Source organism: Rhinolophus sinicus, linkage group LG01, assembly GCF_036562045.2.
Source record: "Rhinolophus sinicus isolate RSC01 linkage group LG01, ASM3656204v1, whole genome shotgun sequence".
Lineage (NCBI taxonomy): Eukaryota > Metazoa > Chordata > Mammalia > Chiroptera > Rhinolophidae > Rhinolophus > Rhinolophus sinicus.
Window position 1 is genome coordinate 21,356,044 of NC_133751.1, and position 20,817 is coordinate 21,376,860.

The following is a 20,817-nucleotide window of genomic DNA, read 5'->3' on the forward strand; positions in this document are numbered from 1 at the left end:
GATCTAAAAACATGTAACTAGGTTCAGTAGGCAATTTACTACCGATATAATCAGGAAGAGAAAAAGTAAAGAAATAAGGAGAAATCATTCATTAAATATTCCCTAATTAAAGTATACCATGCCCTTTTTATACCACTTGTAATTAGAAAAAAGAAAGCTCTTTTTGAAACAAAGGGTATTTGGCTAACATTCAAGATACATTAAAATAAAATGTCCCCAATTAATAAAATGGTATGAAATTTGATTGTCTATAGCAGTCTTTTTATGGAAAAAATAATAATCCCCTGTAACTTAAGAGCAGTAATATGAAATACACCTGTAAGCCATTAAGAAGTCTTTTGTTATGAAACTCTGAAATGCTGATGAAGACCTGGTATCAGCAAATATATCATTTTATTCCAGCTATTCAAGGCCCATAGCAATTCAACAGAAAATTAATTAGCATCACCTCACCATAAATCTCAACAGTATTAGCTAAAATGCCAATTTTGTAATCACTTTTCATTAAAGCCAAAAATACTAATTAAAATTGATTTTTGCCTGTGCTTTGGTAAACGGTGGCCAGTTAATGGCTTTCTATTGTAATGCAGACCTTTACTTAAATTAATTTTGGATGTTGTCTCTTTTCTTTTTATAAAGATAATGAAGTGTGAAAGGATAAGAGATGTGGGTGCAGAAAAGGGCAGTTGACATGCAGGGAGAATAGTGAAACATAAAGAATTCTGGAGCTTTTGCTAATGTTATAATAGAGCACAACCAGACTCCTTTATAAGTAGCTTTTAAATATGTTATTACAGAAGCAAAAGTAAATAAAGCCTCTTAACATATAAGTGGTAAGAATTTATTACTATAAGTGATTTGAATGATTAAATAACATCTCTTTCTAAAGAATTTTCTGAATAAAGTCATATCTTTACTTGTATAATGTGACCCATTTGTAAAAAGACAAACCCATGAAGTTAGTCCATGTTTGGAGGATCATTTGGAATCAATCGAGAATAATTTAAGTCTCAATATATGTTGAATGGAAGGTGATACCTAAATAAATGTCCAATCTGTTTCATTCGAGCTAAATAGAAAAATAACAAAACATAAATCTCTTAGCGATTAGTCCACAAAGGATTTAATTGTTCTTTTAACTTTTTAATTAATAAAAACAATTAATATGGTACTAAAGTTGAGTTTTGAGGGGCATCAGGATGGGACAGATGAAGATGAGCAGCTGGGTTTTTCCAATAAGTGGAAAAGGATACTGAGTCACTAAGAGTCAGGTTCTCTGGGGAGCCAAAAATTAGAACCAAAAGCCACATGGACAAAATCAAGTTCAGTGTTGTAGAGTTCTATATACATGCAGAGTGAAAAGATGGCTAATATTTCTGGATTTAGACCAAGCCTATGGGACAAGGTGGAAAGAAGATCCCAAATAAAAAGGCCAGGTTCAGGGGTGGCCTGATGGCTCAGTTGTTCAGAGCGCGAGCTCTGAGCAAAAGGGTTGCCAGTTCGATTCCCACATGGGTCAGTGAGCTGTGCCCTCCACAACTGCACTGAAGAGAAGGATCTGCCGCTGAACTTCTGGAGGGGCGGCCACATGGCTCAGTTGGAGTGCGAGCTCTTGACTACAGGGTTGCCGGTTCGATTCCCACATGGGATGGTGGGCTGCGCTCCCCTTTCAACTAAGGATTGAAAACAGCAACTGGTCTTGGGCTGAGCTGTGTCCTCCACAGTTGGATTGAGGTCCAACGACTTGGAGCTGATGGGCCCCTGGAAAAACACACTGTTTCCCAATATTCCCCAATAAGACTGAGGGAAAAAAATATTTAAAAAAAAAAAAAAAAGGCCAGGTTCAAAACACTAACAGCCAATAAACATGGGCAAAATCCATTTTAAATAGTGTTTTGGCTTTAATAAAAAGAGATTATAAAATTAAGATTAAATCTTACAAACTTAGATGAAATTCTAAGATCCCTAAAAGGTGGGAATGGTGTCTAGATTCAGAGACCTCTTATCATTTTCCATTGGGTTCTGTGACCTTGAGAATTTTACTTCTTACCCCCACCCTCATCCTTAACTATTACAACTACAAATTTACACTTTCTATTCCATTCTCATACAAAACCCAAATACATTTCTTCTTAAGACATTAGGAGGATAGCAATCTTAACAAACAAATATACTCTAAGAGTTAATAAATACTAGTTGTAAATCTCTCAGGTTTAGCTGCAATGTGTTAACTCAAAGGAATTATTTAGTACGCCCTTGACATTAGGGCAGCATAAATCCTGACCATTATGAATCCCCCAAACCAGAATTATTACTGTAACAAATAGCTTTCATCCCCAAATGGGATACAACATGACTGAAAATTTCAGTTTGGACCATGAGGTCATAACAAGATCATTTGGGGCTCCCTATAGACTTGCCTAGCTGTTTCCTTATGATCTCTTTATTCAAGTATATTTTGCTTACATAGCTAGGATCATATTTTAGATTCTGATTTCTGAGCCTTACTAACAGAATATTCAAAAGCTCTACATGTAAGATGAAGGGGGGATTTATGATTGATGTTTGCCACTAGATTGTTAGACATCCCCAGTATCTAAAATTCCTCCAAATTTACATCAAGTTATTTTTACATTTGTCTTAATGATACAGAAACCAGCCAGAAAATATCTAGTGCCACTATATTGTTCTATGTAGCTCTAATCTGAAGTGTGCGTGTTCAGTAATTTTCTGAACAGTGTCCCAAACAGTGTAAATAATTTAGTAATTGTTGGCAGTATTTTGCCACTTATCTGAAGTGGTCATCAAGCATAGAAAGAGATTCTATTATTAAATTGGGTTTGAGGAACATAGCATAAGAAACACTCGTCCTTGTCACTGGAAATAGAGCTAAACCAGAAAAAAAACAAAAAAACAATTGAGTGAAATATAGGAACAACTTTAATGTCCATGATACAGAATCTAGCTAAAACTATAATATCCAACTGGCTTTCTGAAATTGACTAAAGAAACGTCCATAGTGAATCTCTATCACGATTAGCACTTTACTTGAATTTGTAATTTTTATTAACCATTCAAATTCCTGAGGTCAATTTATGGTTTATTTTTGCTGATTTAGATGTGAGGTATATTGCCTGAGCCCTTGGATATTTGAGAATGTCTTTCTGTTATCCAAAAACACAATTCCATCACTTTACAGTGACATTTAGTGCTGCAGAGAAGCTTGAGGCTAGTCATTATTTTTCGTTTCTTTTTTTTTTCCTTTTTTTTCATCCTTTTGGAAATAATCTTTAAACTTTCCCCAAAGAAGGAGGTACCAGATACTTTCCTGATTTTTTTTTCAAAAATTTTGCAAGGCTGTGTTTAGATGTGAACTTGTGTTATTGACTTTACGTAAATGAAAAGGAAATTTTCAATCTGTACACTTTTTTTTTTTTCAATTTGAATGTATTTTCCTCATTTAAGACTCTGGTTATTGTTGCTAAGTGTTCCAATGTTTACATTAGGTGCCCCACAACTATCAAGCATTCTACATGTTCATTTCCCCTTTACATCTTTATTTACTCATTTTTTTTTATACCTTTATTCTCTTGGAGAGCTTCTACAAGTGATGTCCTCCGTCACTGTTTTAATTCTTCCATAGTATCAATCCTGCTATAACTACACCCTTCCAATTTGTCATTTTCTTTCCCATCACATTACCTTTTCCATCTTATCCTCTATTCTCCTAACGACTTTGTGTTTCTATTTAATAGAGAGCAATCTTTTCAGCGCTTTAAAAAATAATAGTTTTCTGCAATAACATGGATGGACCTAGACCTATTATGCAAAGTGGAATAAGTCAGACAGAGAAAGACAAATACTATATGATCTCCCTTATATGTGGAATCTAAAAAACAAAATAAACAAACAAACAAAACAGTAACAAACTCATACATACAGAAAAAAAGGTTGGGGAACTGGGGGAAAAAGGTGAAGGGATTAAAAAATACAAATTGGTCATTACAAAATGGTCACAGAGATGTAAAGTACAGCATAGAGAATGTAGTCAATAATGTTGCAACAACTATGTATAGTGCCAGGTGGGTATTAGACTAGTCAGGGGAATCACTGCTTAAATTATATGTGAATGTCTAACCTCTATGCTATACACCAGAAACTAATATAAAATAATATGAATGTCAACTGTAACTGAAAAAATCAAAAATAAATAAATAAAAGTTACGTAACCATAACTCAGAGCCTTAAAAAAAAAAAGATAATAGGTTTCTAATATTTTTACTAAGTCCCACTACAGATAATTTTAAATGAATGTTCTTCCTCTAACATTTCTAGATACGCCCCCTGTCTTTATTTTGGAATATATTTCAGAGTTCCTTCATTTATAACATTTCCTCCTGCTGATGAAACTTAAATTTTCCATAAATAAAATGTTCCAAAAGTCAAAGTTTATAGGTTTCACCTAGCCTTATTCTCAATTTGAGTGTCAGTTAAATCTCCTTCACAGGCGTAGGATGGCTTTATGTACACAGTTCCTAATCATCAGTATGTATCAAGTTTTACTTCAGCATAGGTCTGTTGGAGTAAAATAGAGTCCATTCTTATCCCTGCTGTATGTTATTCTAAACAAATATTATATATGAAAATCTACAGCCTCCAGAAGGGAATGCTACCAGGGTTCTTTGTGCCTTTGTTGAGAGGACCAACTTCTAGAGTATCAGTCATCCCCAAATATCTTGTTCTTTGGCTTTCTAAAATCTGTGATCTTTGCACAGCTAAAATATTATTAATAATGACTGAATATTGCTCAATATCATACAAATAGTAAAATATTTACAATAGAAAGAACCCTACCTAGGATCCCAGATAGTATTAAAGTTCTAATTATTTTAGGGGGATTTTCTCAAAGTCACCTTTCTCCCTATTTTTACAAGGAAGAGAAAAAAAACATTCATAATCTCAAATAACAAACATTAATTAGAAAAGGTTTCAACACTACTTTAAATTTTTACTCAAGGTAACACATAACAGGACTTCTGTTTACCACCAAGTTGGAGAGAAGAACTTTGATTCCTGTTAATGGGGAGAAAAACAAGGTGAGTCCTTGATCCACCTTTTTGGCTGGAAAGAGATTCCAGACCACACAGGGAACTCAGACAGAGTACAGAGGTCTCCCTGAGATGAACAGATAAAAGGAGGCCAAGGTGGCTAGAGTTCCTAGGGCAGAGTGCCAGAGAGTAGAGACCTGCACAGGAAAAGTGATTCTGTAACATGCAGAGGATACTTCTTGTGCCTTCAGTCAAGTATTGATCATTGCACATGTGTGGAAAATACTCAAAGCAGGGAAAAAATACACCCAAAAGGGTTAGAGGTAATATTCTTTAGAGCTAACATAGGGCCAGGAATAGTTTGTGTTCTCACTACCCAGAGCAGAAAATTTTCATAATTCACAGGCCATCAGTTAGAGTACTCAGAAGTTGTGAAGTATCACATCAGTAATGGGGCAAAATTAATCCAAGACTACAGGCTGCACTGATCCCACCTTAAAAAGCTTAAAAGTAAGCCTCTAAAAGATCAGTTCCCACATAACCTAACTTTATTCTATAAAAAAGCTCAGGAATATTTATCATAATAAAAATAACTAGCACCCAACAAGATAAAATATATAATATCTGGCAACCAGTCAATAATTTTCAGACATGCAAATAAGGAAAAAATATAATCCATAACAAGGAGAAAGAAATCAACCAATAAAAACAGATTAGAAATGCCAGATGATAGAATTAGTAGATAAGGGTATTAAAACTTGCACATAACTGTTTTTTACATATTTAAGAAGATGGAAGTAAGATTGAGTGTTTTAAATAGATATGAAAGATTTTAAAAGATGAAAACTGAATTTCTGAGATTAAAAAAATTCAAAGTCTGAGATAAAAAATAAACTGAATGAAATTAATAGCAGGTTCTGTTCTTCTGGAGAATCCTGACTAACAAAAATCTTAAAAGCATCCAGTGTGGGAAAAAATGCATTATATACATAGAAACAGAGATAATAATGATAGTAGATTTCATTTCAGCAAAAACAATACAAGCAATTCAGCAAAAACAACATCTTCAAAATATAAAAAGAAGGAAACTGTCAACCTAGAATTCTATACCAAGTAAAAATAAGTTTCAAATCAAAGTCCTTCAAAAAGAAGGAAAATGAAAATAAATGGGAAAGTGGGTTTACACAAGGAAATGAAGACTACAAAATATAATAAACATGTGGATAAACATAAAGGATAATTTAAAAGAAAAGTTTTGGGTTTTTTTTCAGCCCTCCGCAAGTGAAATCTCACTCTTTGTAATATTGTAAAGGTCCAAGCAGAACTTACGGTTTTCCCCTCTCCATCTTAATATAGAAGGTAGGCAAAAAGATGCTTATCTAGAGATGACTGTTTTATCTGAGACGACCTACTGTGGTATAGCAACTAGATCTCTCTGAATTGCCTCGACAATGAGCCAGCTGATACCTTGCCTTCTCTAGCCAAAGAAACTATACCTAAACTCCAATTCCCATGTTACCAATGGCTTTCTCCTCCCTGGAGAAGGGACTTCAACTTCCTATGGATCCCTAAAATCACCTAGGTATTGTGTTGCAAGTTTTCCAGACAATTTATGTAAACAGCTGGCTTCTAAATCCAGACTTCCTGGTGACTCGGTATTTTGTTTGTATGCCCACTAAAATATTGCTCTCACAATTTCCCTATAAGAAGTCAGAGTGACAGGAAAATGGAGACTCTCAATGCTAATGCAAATCTACTCTGTATCTATTAGATGACCTAGACTCCGGCATTACCTCCAAGGGATGAAGAGAATGCAGGTTCCACATGCCTCTTGCATTCTTACTAGTCCTTGATCTGCAGGCTTCCCCCAGTAAAGCCTGTTATCTTAACCCAGAATGTGTGACATTGTAGAAGTCTTCACAAAAAAGCCCTGATACATAACAAGTGGTGGGGCCCACGATGGGATTCAACTGTGCCATACCTACTATGTCTTTTATATTCAAGATGATTTACAGTGACGACGTCTGTCACCACTCATTTTAGGTCATTTGGTGAACAAAATGGAACATGTCCTATGGTTCTAATAAAGATCTTTCAAAGTGCCAAGCCAGCAAATGTTTTTATGATGCAGTGAGAGAAATAAAGCATAAAAAATATTTTATACTTTCCCAATATTACCATCACTATAAAGTATAGAAATCATTTCATAAGACTAGAATATCCTCAGTGACAGTTTTGAATGTGTTCATTCCCAGAAGGAAGCACAGTCATACTGCAAATGACAAGCGGAAGGCAGTGGGCAGGCTTGCTGAGATGGGCTGCGATGGGCCACTCCTGCGATGGGCCACTGATAGGGTTTCATAGACCTTGCAGTCAGTGAAAATTCCTCTCAGACTCTAGAATTATGTTGATGCTCAAACTTATTATAAGTTGCTATGAGTTTTCTTCTTTGCTTCTATGTTTTATAGGCATTTTTGTGAGAATATAGGAGACACTAGGTCAATAGACCTTGAGCCATGTGTTAATTTAAATAGAGGTTTTTAACCTAACCTCACGTGTATGGGTCTTGATTTTCTTCTTTTATCTTGAGTTCTTTCCCAGGATGTTCTCATGGCCCCTCATATAAATCTACCCTTGATGGCTCCACCTCACCAGTTCTTCAGAAATGGAAAGTTGTATGACAGAACTTTGATAACTGCAAAATACAAATGGGTTATCACTGTTATAATTCCCCCGCTGGGACTGAACAACTATGTTCTAATCATCCCACAAGTCCTAGTGATTTGGGCCCTGTAGTCACAGGTAATGGGATTATTTTACCTAGTGGTATCTCACTGCAAATAAATCTATATACTGATTATTAATTTGAAGTTTCAAAATTATTTTATCACAGGATGCTACAGGGGAAATTAATTCTTGATATCACCTGAAGAAAACAAGAGGGTGATGGTGGAGAAGTAACAGACTGGATGAGGTGTACCTATGAAAAAGGGTGATTTTCAAATCATAAACATTAGCCAATCCATGGGCCATAAAGTCAGTTAGTTGGTCTTGATTAACATTTAAAAAAATAAAATATGAGAGAATAGGAAAAATAGAAAAATCAGCCTATACTGCACATACTAAGAGTATACATGATTGTGTGTTTGCATGGGATATATGTACTGGGTCATTTATTTCTCTTGGTAAGTGATAGGCAAAAGTCAATGCCCTAAAATGTGATTCCAAGTTGAATTCTTTTTCTCCTTCTGCCTTGAACACTGGTATATTTACAAAAATTGGAAAAAAAATTAATTTCTAAAAATTGGATCATTTTACATATACTTTTCTAATCTCTAAAAAGTATTCCTTGGATTTTCTAAAAGACAATTGACATCAATCAAGTTTACTGTGTTCAATGACTGCATATTATTTCTTAGTATAGATCTACAATAATTTATTTGATCACCTATTGGGTAGTTCGCTGTTTTGTTTTGTTTTCTTCCAGTTTTGCCATTAACAATCCTGTCACAATTATTTTAAAATACACATGCCCTTAACTACTGTGATTTTATTTCTGTGGGCTAGATTCCCGGAAGTGAGAGTGCTCTTAACAGGGTCTACAAACTGACTTCTGAAGTCATTCCATAACATCTTCATATCTTCTTTTAGACTTGTTTTAGTTCTGGCTTTAAGTATATGTACCTTTGCTGAAATTATTTATTACCTTTCCTTCAGAATCGGGGTAGACCACTCTGGGTTCTTGGTTGCAAACAAAAGAAACCAACTTGGGTAACAAATCAGCAATATCTAATTGGGAAGTTTGTTAGTCACTAACAGTTGAGAGAGCACTGGAATATTAGACCCAGAACAAGGGAAGAATGCATCCACGTCTCACCAAAAGGCATCTGATGCCACACTAACCTCCACAGTGTTGGATATTTAACACTGAAGTGTTTTACTGTCTAAGAGTAGCCCCCTAAAGATTTCTAAGCTACGGTAGAGAATACCTTTAGATGAGCCTAGAACACAGGCCACCTCATGAGTGTCTAGGAATCAGTCAAAAGGACTCTATGACCCCTTAGTTCTCCACAGAGTAAGAAGACTGGTGCCTCCTATCTATTTTCTGATGCCTTTCACAGACATTAGAGTTAACAACTTTCACTACCCAAGATCTATTTATAAAGTTCTTTTCATATTTACCATTCCAAAACAAAAATTTTAGTGACACAATACAACTTTTTCTGATAACAGTCACAAAAGTGTTCCCCTCCTCCCAAAGCCTCAGAAATTACTTCAGCTAGATTATAGTTATCTTCCTACAGTTTTTCACTATTTTATCTGGATATCCTACAACCAACAAACTAAATTGTAAATGTCACCACAATTAATAAATTAGAACAGGAAAAGAAAATAACAACGAACAAAAGAAGAAACAAGTTGAACTGACTAAAAATATTACAAACACAGTGAAGAAGAAAATACAAGCATAGGCTAGAGTCTTCAGTTCTGCAGTGGCCATGCGGTCGACTTCCCTCTTCCTCTATGCACTCCATAGTCTCTTTGCCTTAAAACAGGAACTCTGCTCATCAAGTGAGCTTAATTAGTGAGCAATCTCAAACTTTTATTCCTAAGGAATGCAGCCTTTATTGGCCATACTTGCTGTGGTAAAAACTCCCAAATCTCAGAAGCTTGTGAGAACAAGCATTACTTCCCCATCAAGTTACATGTAAGTTGCAGGTCAGCTGTGAGTTTGCTCTAGTCTACCCATCTGCTCTGTCTCTTCTTATTGATGGATCCAGGCTAAAGGAGCCATCATCCACCCGTTTCCTGATCCATTCAGCTTTCTCCTCAATGCACTAACACTTCCCTCCCCAATCTCCAATCAGGCTTTCAGCCTCATGTCTCAAATGAAACAGCTCTTATGAAGCAGGTACAGGGTTAAGGAGATGTAAGTGAGGCCTGGGTGTTGGGTATAACATTTAAGGGGCACCACAAATTCATCAGTTAAAATAAATAATTTTCATGGGATGAAGAAGTACAAATTGCCAGTTTTAAAAAACAGTCATGGGTATATAAAGTATAGCATAGGGATTATACTGAATAATATTGTAATAACTATATGTGGTGTCAGATGAGTACTAGACTTACCGAGGGGATCACTTTGTAAGATATATGTATCTAATCACTGTGTTGTACACCTGAAACTGATATTATATGTCAACTGTAATTGAAAAATAATTTTGTAGAAATCTAAATTAATGCAAAAAGTCACAACGAACTTATCAGATATTTAAAGACAGACTCAGTATTAGTCATGTTTCTTTTTGCCTCAGTCTCCAGTATGGCTCAGCACAGCACTGTTACCAATTCTGTCATTATTTAAACTCTTGGTATTGTGTTCATTGTGGACTTCAGCATTAATTTTAATTTTTTAAATATCACATTAAGATATTTAATTGCATTAAAATACTGAGATTTTTGGCACCCAAGGCAAGTACCTCACCCACTTGACCCTCATCTTGGCCCTGTGATTAAGATTACCAGCGACAGCCATATTGCTAAAACCAATGACTCAATTCTCAGGCCTACTCTTACTTGACCTGTGCATAGAATTTGACATAAATGATCTCTGTCTTCCTCAAACATGTCCTGCACATACGAAGCCTTGAGGACACGAGCTTCTCAGATCTCCTAGCTCACTGAGCACTCCTCTGCAAGTTCTTTGCTGGGTCCTTCACACAGCAGCATTCTCTTAACATTGGTGGGCCAAAATTTCTGTTCTCAGACTTCTTCTCTTCATCTTTTCCCACTCACTCCCCAAGATATCTAACTGAGTTCCATTACTTTAAAACATGCTTTTATAAGCATAGGGTTTTTATTTTGTTCATGTGGTACATCACATTGATCGATTTTGTCACATGGGAGACAGCCCTGCCATTGTCATCAGATGTCCGGGGCCTAGGCTCTAGCCTGATGCCCTAGGGCAATTGCTGAAGCTTCCAAAGCCATAGTCCACAAAGTGAGAGGCCAATTCTCAATCTACGTATTTCACAGGGGTGTTATAAAACTCAGCCTGAATGAGATTCTTTAAATCAACTCAACATTTTTTTTTTTTTTTTTGAGCACTTAGCCTGGGTTGGGAAATGTGCCAGGCACCAGGGATATAAATAAAAATGAATAATTTTTAAAAATGCTTTTAATATGAAAATTCAAATTTACATACTGTCTTAGCCCATTAAGGCTGCTATAACAAAATGCCATAGACTGGGTGGTTTATAAACAACAGAAATTTAGTTCTCAGCTCTGGATGCTGGGAAGTCCAAGATCAGGGTGCCAGCGGTGGGGTTCTGGTGAAAGGCCTCTACCAGTTTGCAAATTGCTGACTTCCTGTTGCGTCCTCACATGGTGGAAGGCACAAGGGAGCTCTCTGAGGTCTCTTTTATAAGAGCACTAATCCTATTCAGGAGGGCTCTACCCTCATGACTTAAGCATCTCCCAAAAGGCCCACTTCCTAATACTATCACCTTGGAGGTTAGGCTTTCAACATATGAATGGGGGTACCAGGCAGGGGGGAGCAGTGAGAGGGATACATACATTCAGACCACAGAACTATTATATCGAAACTCGTGCATCCAACTGCTTCTTGGTCGTCATTGCATTCCACTGCCTGTTTGCTCTTAGATTCATTCCCTGCCTTCCTGTTTCCCTCCATTGTGGCTTCCAGACCATTTCATTTGATGGATGGCACTGGCAGAAGATAGGGAAGCAGGAGTCAAGTGAAAAATGGATCATCTCTACCCCTCACTCTGTTTCCTATGGGTTCTCAAGCAGCGAGTGCTTCCTCTGCATTGTCTCTGCTCCAGCTAGACTGTCCCCACATCCACTGGGAAACCTTCGTCATGGCTATACAGCCATAATGGCTACAATTTATCAACATTGGTCCCTCCAGCCCAAAGATTGGGAGCCATTTGCTGCTGTAGCTGATCCCAGGTCAAAAACCTTGGTTCTTTTCTCTTACACTGCTAACTCCAGCCATCAAAAAAATTATCTGGTTTTGTTTTAACAATATATCCAGAGTGTGATTATTTCTCACCATCTCCCACTACTACCAACCTGCTCCAAGACACCATCATCTCTCATCTTCTTGCAATTTTAGTCTCCTAACAGCATCTGCTCTTCCACACATACACCAGAAGGGTCCTTTGAAAATATAATTCAGATCACGTCACATTTCTGCACAAAATTATCCATCTGTTTTCCAACTCACTTTGAGATGGCCTACAATGCCCTGCATGAGCTTCTCCCTTATCCTTAACCCCACCGCACTCACTGTGCATCAGCTATTCTGACCACCTTGAAATGCAGGTCACTGTTTTTATAGTCTTCGCATGTCCTCTTCCTTATACTTGGAAATTTCTTCTCCCAGATATTTTCATGGAGTGCTCTCTCTCTTCCATCAGGCCACTATTGCTGTATCACCCCATCAGTTCAACGTAACCCCTAATATTAAGTTACATTGTCCCACCCCCTGACCTCCTCTACTTCCCTTGACTCTATTTTTCTTCATAGGATGCATCAGAATTTTATGTCATGTATTTAAATGCTTGTTTATTATCAGTCTTTCCCCAAAGGACAGGAACTTGTCCTCCTTTGTTCACTGCTACGTTTTCTGCTGAGGTTACTCAAACAAAATATGCATTCACTAGCTATTTTTTTAATAAATAAATGAATGAATGACATGCCCATGTCATACCCATCACATTTAAGATAACTGCTTTCCGGGTCCTATCAGCATAATATAATCAATATAGTGAAACTAAGTATTGATGGAATCCTGGGTCTAATTTTCAAGATGCAATATTAGCTTCCAAAAATCCTGGTATCTTGTGGTCAGTAGAATAAAACAAATAAGAAAAAAATCATTTTTCAGATATAATTGCACGCCAGGTGTCAGGGTACATTGATTTGCTCCAGTAAAGGGACCACATTTGAAACAGCAGCTGCAGTTGAAGTAACCACCTATCATTTTCAAGAACTCATCTGTCTTCAGCACCAGCCATATTAGAAAGATAAACGCAGATGGGGTAGGAATCAACTACCCGCATCTTTCAAGCATGTGATTGTGGCTCTAATCTCTGCTCTTCCTCAGTGATGTAGTATTGCTTGGGTCAAAATTCTATTTATCAACTGACTCCCCATAAGCCCTTACTCTGATTGGTAGTCTGCAATGTCCAGTGTGAATCCCTAGAAAGCAGTGTCGGCTCACAGGAAGTGTCAACTAATCATAAAAATGGCACAGTTGTAATGGCAAGTGGAAACAGGATAATTTAGGGACTCTCAGAATGAAGATTTACACTGTGGACTTGTTCTTCCTCAAAGGAACTTTAAATTCTCTTCATTCATATACACTGGGTCACTGGATAGATTCCTTTGACAATTAGGAAAAGGGTTGTAGATTCTCTAATAATATAATTCAGTCAGCCTCAGTTCAAATCAAGTAGGATCTAGGTGGAATGGTCAACTATTTTAATCCCTCCTAGTAATATAGGATGCAGGTAAGCCATCCTCATGCTAACTCTTGCTCACTTTGTCAGAGACAGTGAAGGACTGCTGTCCGGCCTCTGCTTCCCCATGATCCCAACATCCCTATTGCAATCAAGGAAACAGCTTCACCTCCAGCATCTCACAGTATGCCCACCCTGCAGAGAACCATCTCCAGAGCCGCGTTCCAATGTAATGCCATTTTTCTCACAGATTTATTTTTTAAGGTCTCGGCAAATAAAGTATATCCTGAGCTCCATGGGGTCATAAATTCACCCCATTGCTTCAGTCTCCTGAAGTCTTTCAACAATATTTCTTCTCCATTATTACCATGGAATTTCTGGCATCTCTTTCATTAACTATGGACCATCATTAAGTACAGGTTTTGATCAGCTGACCAAACAATTAAAAGCATCCTTATAGTGGAAATAAGGAAAGTTGCCTTAGTGAGGACTCTTCCAAAAATTAAGGAATTAAGGCATCTTCAAGCAAAAAGAGAACAACTTTTACAGAAAGGGCAGAAGAGGCTTCCATTGGGTATATAAAAGGTTCAGCAGAGTTGACTTTTAAGCTTTTTCAAGTGCTTCACATCCTCCCAGATAATACCATCCCATCCTCAGTTTCCAGACTTTCGTCAGAGATATCAGGGACCAGAAATTCAACTGATATACTAACTTATTAACTAATATGATCAAACTATACATTTGGCTCTTGACTAACTCAATCTTATGGCTGCAAAGGCTAGTGAATTGTTGGCAAGGTCATATAGCATCCATTCCTTGAGCTGAGAATCCAGGCACTTAATCCTGTCATCCTCCTTCTCTGATCTATCTAGTACTGTTTGAAAAAGCCCTACCACTTCACACTCTTTAAATTCCTCATACCTCTCCTAGTCTTCTAAGGCAGCAGTAATTGGATTTCCCAAAGTTTTGTCTTCAAAATGTATTTTATTATAATTGATTACAGGTAAAAATTTAAATAACTCTTTTACTACTGCATGCAATGAATTTCTAGATTCCTTCTCCAGAATCTCAAGATGTTCACGGCTTTCAGTCCCTACTATATCAGACTCCACCTATTTCCACTCCTGGTAACCATTTCTGTATTCTTGGTTACAAACAACAGAAACCTACTCTAGTTTACTTAAGCAGAAGGGGGTTTTCTGGAAGGACATTGTGTCAGTTATATATTGCTGTATGGGATGTGATAAAATAATATGATGAATATTTAAATAAAAAAATGTATTACAATAAAAGATCCATTTCCATTAATCCCCCTCAAAATACTCCCCCTCACTTCAACACACATTTATCCCATTGTTCTTGCCGCTTTCTGAAGCAGTTCTGGAAGTCTTCTTTTGTAAGTCTCTTTAGTTGTGCTGTTGTGGCTGCTTCAATGTCTTGAACTGATTCAAAACGTTTTCTTTTCACGGTCATTTTGACTGTGGGGAAGAGCCGGAATTTGCACGGTGCCAGATCCAATGAATAAGGTGGATGAGGACACACCATAATGTTTTTATTTGACAGAAATTGCCATATACCAGAAGCAATGTGTGACATAGAGTGTTGTCATGATGGAGGATGAAGTAAAGACACTCACGAAAGAGGATTTCCAGAATTGCTTCAGAAAGTGGCAAGAATGATGAGATAATTGAGTTCGAAGTGAGGGGGGGTATTTTGAGGGAGATTAATGGCAATGTGTCTTTTACTGTAATAATTTTTTTTTAATTTAAACAGTCACTGTACTTTGTGATCACACCTTGTCTAGTACCTAGATTACCCAAATTTAGCATTAAAAACAACAAGCAGCTATTACCTCACAGTTTCTGTGGGTCAGGACACCGGGCATGGCTTAGCTGGTGGTGCTGGCTGAGGGTCTCTCAAGAGGCTATCATCAAGGTCTACACTGGGGCTACAGTCATTTTAAAGCTCGACAAGAAGAAGATAAGCTTCCCAGTTCATTCACATTAGTGTTGACAAACTTCAGGTCCTTATACTTGTCTGAATTATTGCCATTTCACATATGAAGTAAGCAATGGTTATTATCATGATGATTAAAATTCCAAAAATGTGTGTGTTCATTCATACCTTTCTACCTTCAGTGGAACTCATTTCATTCTTCAGTTTAAAAAGTTTAAAATAAACAAAGAATGACTTAATCTGCCTTCATAGCAGACTCAAAGAAGATCAGACACGTTGGCCAAAGTCTTTGGCTGCCCATATGGTGTAATTGTAAAACCATGATTTAAGGTAGGAATTCCAACAACCCTCATCCCCAATTACTCTGCTGACCACATGCCTATAGTCAGACCAATTTATAAATCATCACTTATTTTATTTAAAGCTGAAATCCCTATAAATACGCCTGTATCTTTAGGAGAGATATTATTGGTTCATTTATACATAAGTGGAAATGATTTCTCATCTCATTCCCTTTGATGAGCAAGAAAATAAAGAGGCCATAGAAGGCTAAAAACAGTAAGGAAAGTGACAAAAGGAAGAAAGTATAATGGAGGACATAATATGTTTGGCCCACTTCATAATGTTTCATGTCCAGTTCTAAAGCAGACCAGGCCCAGGAAATAACCAGCAACAGTGAATTCATAAAATCTCCTTTCATTTTTACCATTGAAAACAGATATATCATCTATTTATCTTAGATAATAAAATATATATATGTATGTCTATAAACTGAGCTGGGCTGTTTCTTCGAACTCATTTATTCAACAATATTCAACAAATATTTATTGGGCATATGTTGTGTAGTAGTAACTGTCTAGGCACTGAGGACAAAATAGTTAACAAGACAAACCTAGCTCTTGATCTTATGAAGCTTATATGTCAAAAGAGATAGTAAACAAGTTACATAAAAGGAAGATGATGAATAGATAGAAGATAGATGATACGTACATAGATAGATAAAGTACTGAAAGGGAAAAAGATGCTGCAACAGAAAATAACAAAGAGAGGGTAGCTAATTTACTTGAAATATCCAAAAAATTCCCTACAGATAAATGACATTTAAGTTGAGATCTGAAATAGGGGATTTCTTCCACTTTTTTTATATTTTTATTAATACAGACTAGAGGAACTGAAAGGATTTGGGGATCACAGAAAGGTATAGATTGAGAAGCAAGCTAAGAAAGAACAAGGCAGTGGTTAATATTAAAAGTCATCACTCTTTATCTGAGTGTTTGCTTCCAAACACTCATTTCAAGATGAAATTCTCATTTCTTGAATTAAATCTAAAATCTATGAATCGTATCAAACTTTAAGTAATTCACATGTGGTTCTCCTATGTAACTATAAAGAAATATTACCATCATTAATAATAATAATTTGTACTTCACTTGGATTGATTCCCAAATCTATAATTAAAAGAGAATTATTTAGGTTTGTGCCAGATTAGTTTAAGAAAACTAATGAAAATGTATATTATTTCTGGAAAGGAATTTATAAAAGTATTACTTGCTTTGTTCTTAAGTTTCCATTGTTGAAACAAAAATTTTGTGAGATTTGATTATAAAGTTCATGTACTGCAAGAACTGTAGTTTTGAAACCTGTCCCTAACAGTAATAATTATGTTTAACCTGACTATAAAATTTCTTGTAGGCTCCTTGACATTAGCAAACTGTGTCTTCCACATACCTCAGCACTAAATACATACTTAAGACTGATTTAAAGAAATCAAATGAATTATACGTATGTATTTATTCCTTTTAATCAATTTCACACAAAAGAAGAAACAACTTTGGTGTGTGAAGAAAGCAAAGGAGTGGATTTTCTGAATGTTAATGCATAAAAAGAGGGAGAGTCACATTTGTTATAACCCCGCCATAAAGTGGAGCTGTAATCTCACCATGCATCTGTTCCATCTGCCATCAATTAGTTTAATGAAAACAGGCTAACAGTGCAGGAGTGATTAGCAGGAAAGATTAAATTCACTTCAGTTTTAATTACAAATCTTTGCCCTTAAAGTTTTATTGGCTTGAAAGAACTCCTACTGTTCCCTGTGTTTCCTCCACAGTTGACGTGCGTTTTCTTTTTTTGCTTTGAAATTATTAATGCATTTTATGTGGTACTTATTTCTAATTACAGACTTTACCCATGAATATAACTGATATGTCCATATGCCAAAATAAGCATAACTAAGACTATTCGAATCTTACTAATTCAAGTACAAATGATATTTAGTGGCAAATTCAGCATCTGTTACACTTAGAAAACTCTGAGGTTTACATACATGTCACTGGACTTATTTGTTTCATTCATTGACTGATGCATTCATTTATTCATTCAGCAAATAGTAACTTAGTGCCCATTATGTCCCTGATACAGGTGCTTAGGATATATGAATGAACAAAAGAAACAAAAATCTCTAACCTCACAGAACCTATATTACAGTGGATGGAAATAAACCAATTGTTATGGGCTGAATTGCGTCCCCCAAAATTCAAATATTGACATTCTAAGCTCCTGTACCTCCGGATGTAACCATATTTTGAGATAAGGTCTTTCAAGCAGTAATTAAGTTAAAATGAGGTCTTTTGCATAGTCCCTAATCCAATGTGACCAGTGTCCTTATATGAAGAAATTAGGACACAGATAAGCACTTTCAGAGGAAAGACCACGTGAAGACTAAGGAAGTAAACAGCTATCTGCAAACCAAGGAGCAAAGACTCAAAATGAAACCCCCCTGTCAACACCTTGACCTCAGACTTGTAGCCTCCAGAAGTAGGAGGCAATAAATTTTTGTTGTTTAAGCCGCCCAGTCTGTGGTATTTTGTTGTGGCATCCCTAGCAAAATATGTGCCAATAAATAACAACAATAAATGAAATCATAAAGAAGTAAATTACATCGTATTTTAGAAAGTTATTTGTGCTATGAAAAAAAGAGCAATAAAAGAGAATTGTGAAGTAGGGGGACATTCATTTATTTCCATCTCTGAGAAAATCATTATAAAATGTGGACACTCACCAATTCTATAAAAATAAGACCACAACCAGAAGGGTACTTGATGAGAGGAAATAATGTTCTCTTAAGGCTCTACCAATTATTTTTCTTCTCTCATTCTTCCCTTGTTAATAGCCATATTGCGAAATAACATCATTTATGAATACCGGAGGGCGCCAAAAAACTGTATACACGTGACTTGCATTCATCTCTTGTTATCAGTATATGTTGAGTATTACAATTTTAATGCAGTGTTTTCCTTTCTTTAAAGTGTATACATTTTTTTGGCATCAACTGTATGTTTTGCAGCATTAAGTTTGTCTAATGTACTATGTCAAGGTGAAGCAAGCCAAGTAACCAGTAGTAAACCAGACTGGCTGATATTTTAACATCTTATTTGATAAACTTTTTAGAAGATACATAAATGTCTACTTCTAAATCTTATGTTTCTTATTGTGCTTTGAGTCTAAAACTCAGTATTTCTAAATCTGATATGGCAGAAATTATGGACAACACAGCTACTTTAAAAACTATGAGAAGTTTTCTTCCCTTTAACTCTAAGAGTAAAAGCAGAAACTTTCTTGTTTCTTTTTGGCTCTGAAAAATATCCCTTTGATGTGCAGACTTGGTCAAGCAAGTATAAGTCACAAGATATAGTCACAGTCCTTGAGGTTGGTCCAGACCTAAATAAGTAATCTAAATGCATATAGTTCAGCCTTGTGAAGTATTCTACTGAATAATGTAAAATTCCCTGGTCCGTGAGTGAGGGACAGTGCAGAAGGTATGTATGTCTCTGAAGAAAGCATGCAATTCCATCATCCTCTGTGAGTTGGTCAAGTAAAGTCCCATGACATTATTAAAGCTCTGCATGAACTTTTCCAGAAGACTGATTTTCAGAAAACTTGGACTTCCAAAGATTGGCAAAATGCTTCATGACATCATCAAAGAATGAGGTAAGGAATGATTCAGTGGGTTTGGCCTCTCCTCACTCCTTTCCTCCCCCCCCCCCGCCCCGACACCATGCGGAGGGGTACCCTGCCAGTTCCAGAAAAGACCTTTCCATAGACTTGTTATCTTCAGAATCGTTCTTTTCAGTTAGGCAAGGACACAAAGGAGTAAAACGTCCCTCCTTGAGGACAATCTTGGGTTTGTTCACAAATCAAGCAGAAATTTCATTATATTCAATTTTTATGTTGTCTTACTCATATAGTCCTAAATAAACCAGTTTAGATACATTATTTCATCTGAAATTCTAAGCCTTATAGATTTTATCAAAATTCATGAGTTGTGCCTGGGCCTACTTTTTCTCCCTCATTATTATGTCTACAGGTTTATCTATCGGAGTACAAAATTCAGAATCAAAGGAAGGAAAGAATACCAGTTGTTCCCAGGCAAACAAATGAGGTCATGTCCTACTTACAATGGTGAGAAAGATTTCCAAAATACACTGTAAGCATTTAGGTTTTGAATTTCTTCATTGGCAACTAAGGTAATTAAAAAAAAAAAAAAAAGATGGGGAGATAGTTTTAGATGGAAATGCAACAAAATATAGTCGTATCAGAATCTCTGGCTAACGATTTCAGCAGAGTGAAGAAACACATATTAAAGATTGTAGAGCAGTCACAGCTATTCCCATAGTGGGGGAAAACTGTCTCCTGCCCTCTTTTTACCATAGCTAATCACTAGTTTTTCATGCTTTGGAAAACAGATATTCTGTGCCTTTTCAACTCCTTTCCAAGGCATGTTTATATTGCACAGAAATTCCTTCCAGGAAAGCCAGTTGTACACTTTTATTGATCCTCACAGGCTCTGCATGAGAAAGAGAAATGGAATGTAAAAACATTTACATTTTGTGAATTAAAAATATTAAGGTCATCTAAGGGGTAAAGGGTAATTCCTGCTTTAAACACTAGATCCTCTGACTCCCCTACCTACCAATGCAATTCGTTAAGGGGAGACAAGAAGCTAGAGCATATCTACCAAAGATGCCCCAGGGGACAAGGTCAGAAGTGTCAGATGCTGTACCTGCCCCTGCCAGCTGTGTCTTTATGACACGAGTGGAAACCAGATGCACAGCCAAGAACTCCACACATTTTGACACTTGGTTCCTTTTCATTCCTGATTGGGTTCATGGATCCACACACTGGCATCCTTTTTGTTACCCACGCGCAGGGCTGTTCCTGAGCCAAACGTTTCCCACCCCTGCCTCCTACCATCTCCACAGGGTGGCCTCCATCCTGTATAACTACCAGCTGGAACTGGCTCCAGTAAATAACATCCCTCTCAATCTAGC

At 36.6% G+C, this 20,817-nt stretch overlaps 1 protein-coding gene across 6 annotated transcripts in view; it reads right to left on the bottom strand.

Moving 5' to 3' along the window:
• Positions 1-20,817, bottom strand: part of CHODL (chondrolectin) — a 431,404-nt gene that overhangs the window by 160,559 nt on the left and 250,028 nt on the right. Inside the window, exon 7 of one of the 6 annotated variants that reach the window (XM_074326572.1) lies at positions 20,195-20,333. The exons of the other annotated variants lie outside the window; for them this stretch is intronic. The gene's annotated coding sequence lies outside the window, so the exon portion shown is untranslated. The remainder of the gene's footprint in view (positions 1-20,194; positions 20,334-20,817) is intronic. 6 annotated transcript variants of the gene reach the window in all.